The sequence below is a fragment of the Mixophyes fleayi genome, chromosome 2 (genome assembly GCF_038048845.1).
Source record: "Mixophyes fleayi isolate aMixFle1 chromosome 2, aMixFle1.hap1, whole genome shotgun sequence".
Lineage (NCBI taxonomy): Eukaryota > Metazoa > Chordata > Amphibia > Anura > Limnodynastidae > Mixophyes > Mixophyes fleayi.
In genome coordinates, this window is record NC_134403.1 from 362,955,756 (window position 1) to 362,964,021 (window position 8,266).

At 44.4% G+C, this 8,266-nt stretch overlaps 1 long non-coding RNA gene across 1 annotated transcript; it reads right to left on the reverse strand.

Moving 5' to 3' along the window:
* Positions 1–6,529: 6,529 nt before the first annotated feature.
* LOC142140521 (uncharacterized) lies at positions 6,530–7,669 on the reverse strand. The gene is made up of 3 exons (XR_012688526.1): positions 7,028–7,669; positions 6,754–6,903; positions 6,530–6,610 (listed from the first exon to the last, which is right to left on the reverse strand). It is a non-coding gene; the product is annotated as an uncharacterized LOC142140521 (long non-coding RNA).
* Between the last annotated feature and the right edge of the window lie 597 nt (positions 7,670–8,266).

Sequence of the window (8,266 nt, forward strand, 5' to 3'; positions counted from 1 at the left end):
ACCGAGCGTGCGACTACTTTGCGACCTGCTCCAAGACGTCCAGTCGTTTGCACCGTGCGCACGGCTACTTCGCAACCTTCTCCAAGACGTCCAGTCGTTTGCACCGTGCGCACGGCTACTTCGCGACCTGCTCCAAGACGACCAGTCATCCCACCGTGCGCACGGCTACTTCGCGACCTGCTCCAAGACGTCCAGTCGTTTGCACCGTGCGCACGGCTACTTCACTACCTTCTCCAAGACGTCCAGTCGTTTGCACCGTGCGCACGGCTACTTCACGACCTTCTCCAAGACGTCCAGTCGTTTGCACCGTGCGTACGGCTACTTCACGACCTTCTCCAAGATGTCCAGTCATTTGCACCGTGCGCACGGCTACTTCGCGACCTGCTCCAAGACGTCCAGTCGATTGCACCGTGCGCACGGCTACTTCGCGACCTGCTCCAAGACGACCAGTCATCGCACCGTGCCTATGGCTACTTCACGACCTTCTCCAAGACGACCAGTCGTCGCACCGAGTGTACGACTACTTCGCGACCTGCTAAAATGCGACCAGTCGTCGCAACGTGTGACGACCAGTAGTCGCACCGAGCTTATGACTACTTCGCGACATGCTCCAAGACGACCAGTAGTCGCACCGAGTGTACGACTACTTCGCGACCTGCTCCAAGACGAGCAGTCGTTGCACCGAGCGTATGACTACTTTGCGACCTTCTCCAAAACGACCAGTCGTCGCAACGAGCGTACGACGACTTCGCGACCTGCTCCAAGACAAGCAGTCGTTGCACCGTGCGACGATCGGTCGTCACACCGAGCGTATGACTAAATCGCAACCTGCTCCAAGACGACCAGTCGTCGCACAGAGCGTACGACTACTTCGCGACCTGCTCCAAGACGAGCAGTCGTTGCACCGTGCGACCACCGGTCGTCGCACCGAGCGTACAACTACTTTTGCGACCTGCTCCAAGACGACTAGACGTCGCACCGAGCGTGCGACTACTCTGCGACCTGCTCCAAGACGACCAGTCGTCGTACCGTGCGGCGACCAGTTGTTGCACCGAGTGTACGACTACTTCGCGACCTGCTCCAAGACGACTAGTCGTCGCACCGAGCGTACAACTACTTTGCGACCTGCTCCAAGACGACCAGTAGTCGCACCGAGCGTACGGCTACTTTGCGACATGCTCCAAGACGACCAGTCTACACACCGAGCGTACGGCTTCTTCGAGACCTGCTCCAAGACGACCCGTACGACTACTTTGCGACCTCCTCCAAGACGAATGCTGTGACCGCCGACTGCCAGGGATCGCGACCAATGAAGAATCCGGCCCCTCTTCATAACGTCACTGCCGACCGCGACGCTCTTCTCCTTGCTGTTAAAGTGGAAAAGTAATTATGCGCCCTTACACAATGTACAACAGTAAGGAAAGTACAAGGCTTCTCTCTGGGATGTACGACAACGATGTAACGTAATAATGTGCAGGGGACAGACACAACCAATTGCACATCTTTGATTCTGAGTCACTTCTAATCACACAAGGAGTAAGGTAACGGTGATGGGGTCACCCACGGACCAGCCTTTACCCCATTACTTTTACTGGTTACATATGTATTACTGGGTTATTTGGAAATCTTATACCCTTTCGGCTTCGGTAACTTGTCTATTAGGGTTAATGATTTTTTTTCTAGTTTGTGTGTGAGTGAAAGCGCTTTCTGAACAGTTGTGTTCTGGCTTAGCCGGTTATCCTGGAGGTAATTATATTATGGTTGTCACTATGATTAAGAATCTGTGGTTTTTTTTGTCTCTTATTTGAAAACACAGGAAAATGTGGGTTTTTTTTGTATGTTTGTTAGAAAATAACGAAGAGAAAGTAACCCAACTCAGATCACATAATCAGCTGTTTTAAATTCAGTCTAACAGTATAATAAACAAACGTGTCTTGAGACATTTATGATGAGCATCTTTATGACACATTTACTATGTTAATGACAATGGTCTAAGTGTTTTACTCTTTAGCAATGAGCTGCTTCCTCCTCTCTGGAGGATTTTCTTCAAGAGTTAAATACCAACTGCACAAGTTCATGCTGAGAACTAATAACATGTTCTCACAGAGTAGTCATAGGTCTGGTAATGTTATCACTTCCCTGTTACACCTTGATATGTTATGTGTTGTTGTTACATTTTATTACATTGGAAATTTATTTTTGTCGTCCGTTACCTGTATAGATTTAGCTGCTGTCTTTTTACCTTTGTAATATTACTTCATCTGTTTAAATTGTTGTAGTTTGCAGTTGTTTGTCATATTTACATCCTATATACAAGTATAGGTTGAGGACATCAAAAATAGCTGGAAATCCCTGGTGAAATGTCACATTATTCATACTGGTCACAGCTCCTGCGGTTTGTGGCTAAGTTCCAGTTACACATTACCTGTTATATTAGCTGCCTACACGACTCAGTATAATTGTATCACATACATGTTACCGTTTCTTTATAGCAGAGACAGGGAGCCCTATCTGTCACTTTATTACAGGAATAGCTGTGATTTAGTAGTTTGCATTTCTACTCATTATGTCAGAGCCATTATTACACATTACACTTTGTAATATAGAAACTGTTTGGTTCACATATTGGACTTTATGTCAAATAATGCTCTCTGTATAGCGCTCCCTGCAGAATGTTGGCATAGGCAGCATAGCCAATCAATTGTGTACGTTTACAGCACCATTCTGTAATATTCACAATAACTTAAACACAATAAGATTTTCAACAAAGATCAAGCGGTGTGATCGGGGAAGTGGGGGAGGGTAAGGGAGTGGGAAAGGGAGGCCCAAAGCTTTATTGAAAGACAGAAACATATATAGGAGACTTCTATTGTGGAGTAGTCTTAGCAGGCTGGTACTCTTCAGGCAGAACCGAACATACCCGAACTTAGCAGATCCAAGTACTGAGCCGAGCCGGCCGGGTACTTTCACGCATTTTTGGAATTGAAAACGAGGCAAAACATCATTGTTACGTCGTCGGATCTCAGATGTGGCGAGTTTTGGATTCTATAAGCTCCGCCCTCTGCGGCGATCCAGCTCCATTAGACAGAGGGACACAGAAGGGGTAGCATAGTCTGTAGAGAGGAGGTCTAGAAGGAGGACAGACTGAGGCAATTCCTGACAAGCCGCTGTCTTGGAGTACAGTTTCTCAGGCATCCAGCAGTGTTGTCTGTGCAGGGCAGCCCCAAAGTCGTTGAATAGATGTTTCCTCATTCACGAGTCACCAGGTGCAGTATCTTCACATTCTCCAGGAGGACGTTGCACGAAGCAGCAGAAGCCGCGACTGTCTGTTCTGCCTGTTCTTTTATAGGGAGTAGTGCAGTCTCCACCCAGAAATGCATCAGTTCCTTCACATGAGCCGCTGTCCAATCATGTGTGGGGAAAGACAAGGTAGCCAATAGCTGCATGAGGGTGTGGCAGGAGTTGGTGCATGCTCTGTTCATTTCTCTTTGGTCAGGGAGGTGAGCAGACATCCTCCCTGTGTGTCTGAGCCTGTCAGCTACTGCTAGAGTAATGTGTGTCAGTGACATCTCTTTCTAGCTAGTTGTGATGTGACTTAGCCGGTTAGCCTGGAATCTGTGTGTTCGTTTATGTCTCCTATCTGAAAATACAGGAAGCTGTTTTTGTATGTTTGTTAAAGGAAATGAAACCAGCTCAAGTGAGAAACACAGCAGCATTTCATAAGGACGGACGTGTATACAGCACAAGTTCACACTGGGCTCTAATAACGTGTTCTCAGAGCTGCTCATAGAGGTATTAATATCACATTACACTTCCCTGTTAGACTTTTTATTTACATTTAAATGTTACATATTGCAAGTTTGGATTTTGTTGTGGTTCATTGTCTGTATAGAATTAGAATTTTTATCTGGTTAATATTACTTTTGGCTGGGGTCAAATGCAGTATTCCCCGTAGGATACTGAGCGTTTGGGATTACAGTTGATGCCTGTCCACAACAGTATTTTGAATCCTGAGCAGGAGTGTTTTCAAGTGCCTGTACTGGGTTTACAGCAGGAGGTAGAGTAGCACGGCCTAGTCACCCGGTGGTGTCGGATATATTAGAGCACTGTACTAGTCAGAGATTAGATGGGAGCAGCTTGTTGCAATGGGATGGGAAGCTTTCTCAGTGATGAAGTCTGCAGGATTATTTTCCTCCCAGATGCCACCAGCTGTCTGTTGGTTAAGGCTAAACAGTCGTTCTTTCTGCAGGGCCGCTGTGTTTGACTAGACAATCTCTATATATTTTGCCCACTTGACGTCATCAAGGGCACTGCAGTGTTGTTTTTGGTGTCAGGATAAATGCAGTCACGTTAAGAGGGGAGTAGGAGATCAGAATACCTGTGGATTATTATTATTAAGATCATTATGCATTTATGACCATCTTTATCTATATAGTGAAATTCTCCCACGGTTTGTTTGATGGTATTTGTTTGAAACTTCAGCGCCGCTATTGTGTTGCAATTGTTTATTTTTGTCTAATTATCCTTTACTTCGTATTGGATAGGAGTAGCAAGACATAGGGGCATATTTAAGAAAGCACGATAGTGCTTTTACCGGGTAATTAAGGTGCCTCCGTGTCCTCCGCAAATTTATTAAGGGTGCATCGCAGCAGACATCATGGATATCTGCTGCTTTGCACTCCTCTTCGTTTTTGGGAGCAGTCACCATTCAACAGTATGGTGACTGCTCCCAGCTGCAATCTAACAAGTTCCGAAAAAATAATTTTTTCGGAAACTTGTCTTGATAATGTACCAGCTGAACCTGGCGTACATTATCAGAAATGAAAAAACCAAATGCTGTCAGCTCTGCTCCGAAGAGCAGAGCTGGACAGTGCATGTGTGGAGGGATCACATGATCCCTCCCTGTCACTCACCGCTCGCAGAATTGCAGACAGACCGGGATCTTTGTGGAACTGCACATGCACAATGGAAAGAAGAAGATGAACGAAGATGACATGGAGGAGATCCTAGAGACAGCGCGTCCCGAAGAGGGAGGTAAGTGTGATTTTTTTTATCACAGAAACAGCAGTTTTTCGTAACTGCTGTTTCTGTGTTCCTTTTTAATAAATTTGAGAAATAGATCAATCCTTATCCATGCGATAAGGATTGATAACTATTTCTCATTTCTGCCGATGAATGATAAATGTGCCCCATAGGCAGCTGTTTTGGCTTCTAGTCTGCGCTGTTTTATATCTACATTTTCTTTTCCTCTCAGGTGCTGCCAGCTGAGTGGAGATAGTACAGACACAGAGAAGGAGAGGCACCTGTTGCAGCATCTTTCCACTTCAGAGGCTGAAGCGTTCCGCAGATTAGTTCGGTCGGTATTCCCAGGGGCACTTGATAAAAGGCGAATGCGCAACACCATAAGTGGACCGGGCAGCGAGGATCCCGGGCGGACGGCTGGGACCGGGAACGGGTAAGCAAGTCTGAGGCTTCCGGTGCCACTCAGGCCCCGATGTTTCCTGACGATCCACTGCGTTCAGACTCCGGTCCCACCGGGCTCCAATGGTTTACAACCATCTTATTATTAGAGACCCCTTCACATTGGAGTATGACTTGTGTACCTTACATATGAATTACACAACAATGATCTCAGCATTCTTAGATTCATGTTATAAGAGAAGCAGCAGAGTATGCTGTTAGCCATGTACATTAACCCGAAGCATATTTACACTGCAAAAGCATAAAGTACTCTCCCTAGTACTTTATTCATCTATACCGCACATTATACACCTTTGTCATTTACTAGAAAACAAAATAACTCTTAAAATATTCTGCTAATCTGATATAATAAATAAATGATACATGCAAGTTTACAATAAAATAAAGTTTATTTAATCAGAATTTTTTTCCATTTTTCCTGATCCTCCATGACACAATGAACAGAAATAATAATTGAGTATTTTTACTGAATCACGTTGGTCATTTTCACATTCATCTGCATAAAAAAGAGGCAAATCCCACGGTCTGTTCAGCCAGGGAAGTGACGGGAGCAGAATTGATGAGTCGATAAAATGATTCTCGTTATCTTGCTGTAAATGATCCCACAGGCGCACGCTGTGTAATTCTAGAAAATAGAAGAAGAATCAGGTGAGTTATAATTCAAAAGTAAGATAACAACTGTGATGTGTGTGATCCTTCTGTATACTGGACTGCTGGGGAAATGTGCTCACTCTGATAGACACCTTCAGGGCTTCACCTAGTTCTATAATAAACATATAACCCTACTTGGCCATATTAAGGGGGGGGGGGGTTCAACTCCACTGGATGGACCTCACAGTGATGTACTACGGTACCAGAACATTGGGGATTATACTGCTCACCGCTATGGGATGCAAGGAAAAATCACAAAGATACATCACCGCAGAGTGCATTCATGACCATTCTGGAGGCACTCCAAGGGGAATATATTGCCCTCTACGAGTAGATGTACTATGATAGTGTGGAAGTTATGTCAGATAATTCACATTACATGTAGAAAACTTACCTCTTCCACTAAAAGTTCTGAGAGTTTTAAGAAGTAATCTGCTATGTTCTTTCTAAGATGATGGATACTGATGTTTTGTGGCATCTGTAAAAAATAAATGAAAACCACATATAAATCATTTGGTTTCAATGACTTCTATATTGTGATGTAGAAATCAGTCAAAAATACACAAAAGACATGTAAAAAAATAATTAAAAGACAAACAAATGACACTGAGATAGACTTACACAATCTGGTCGGAACTGAGTCTCGACATATAAAAGCGACATCATATTCTTGAAGTCTTGCTGTTTGTACTGGAGACCTCTTTGATGACAGTAGAAAAATCTGTAGAGTTGTTTCATAATTTCATCAACAACGATAGCTGCGTCTTTCTTCTGAAAACCAAGCGTACAAATATAAGAAAATGTATTCTACAATGTGTGAGTAAGATGAACACCTGGTTGGTTCTAGCTGCTCTTCACTAGGTGAAAGCACAACTGGTAATGACACACAACATACCTGTGAGACTTGTAAAAGGGATTCTATCTGTGTTCTGCCAACAAAAAATTTGAATTTGGATGTAGCGCACGCGTTGGTTTGTAGACATTTGCTGCCAGAACTCTGAAAATAAAAATAAAATTAGATTACTGACAGTATATCAGAAATTATGTTATTTTATCATTAATCATTTTGTTGCTAGAGAACCGAAAGGTTGGTTGTTTTGGAGCGCATTATCCTATCAGTTACAATATATTCAGTAGTAGTCAGTGTTGATGGAGAAATGTCATCTGTTGCCCATAGCTAGCATTGCGTCTGATCCTCACAGTGCTCCCTCTTCCCTTTGGAGCAGACTCCAGTTATGAGTTTCCAGGCTTGATGGGATGCAGCTTAAAGAGTTTGGTAGTATTTGCTTGATGATTATACTTTTGTAACAAGTACAAAAGTAATCAGGATAAAAAATGATATGGAACTAACCATGCTCTGGTAAGTATAGAAGATATTCTTGATGTACTCTTTTCTTGGTTGATTCCAGTCATTGATTACACCGCAATCGATCAAAAATGTAGAGAGTATTGCAGTGGTGAGTATCTTCATCAATAAGATGTTGAGTGAAGCCATGTCTCATTATAACCATGTTGCATTTGAGTCCTTCTATATATACTCCGGTGGCAGACGACATATCGTTGCTGACATCCAGTCGTTTGCACCGTGCGCACGGCTACTTCGCGACCTGCTCCAAGACGACCAGTCGTCGCACCGTGCGTATGGCTACTTCACGACCTTCTCCAAGACGTCAAGTCATTTGCACCGTGCACACGGCTGCGTCGCGACCCTGCTCCAAGACGACCAGTCGTCGCACCGTGCGTACGGCTACTTCACGACCTTCTCCAAGACGTCCAGTCGTTTGCACCGTGCGCACGGCTACTTCGCGACCTGCTCCAAGACGTCCAGTCGTTTGCACCGTGCGCACGGCTACTTTTATTTACATTTAAATGTTACATATTGCAAGTTTGGATTTTGTTGTGGTTCATTGTCTGTATAGAATTAGAATTTTTATCTGGTTAATATTACTTTTGGCTGGGGTCAAATGCAGTATTCCCCGTAGGATACTGAGCGTTTGGGATTACAGTTGATGCCTGTCCACAACAGTATTTTGAATCCTGAGCAGGAGTGTTTTCAAGTGCCTGTACTGGGTTTACAGCAGGAGGTAGAGTAGCACGGCCTAGTCACCCGGTGGTGTCGGATATATTAGAGCAC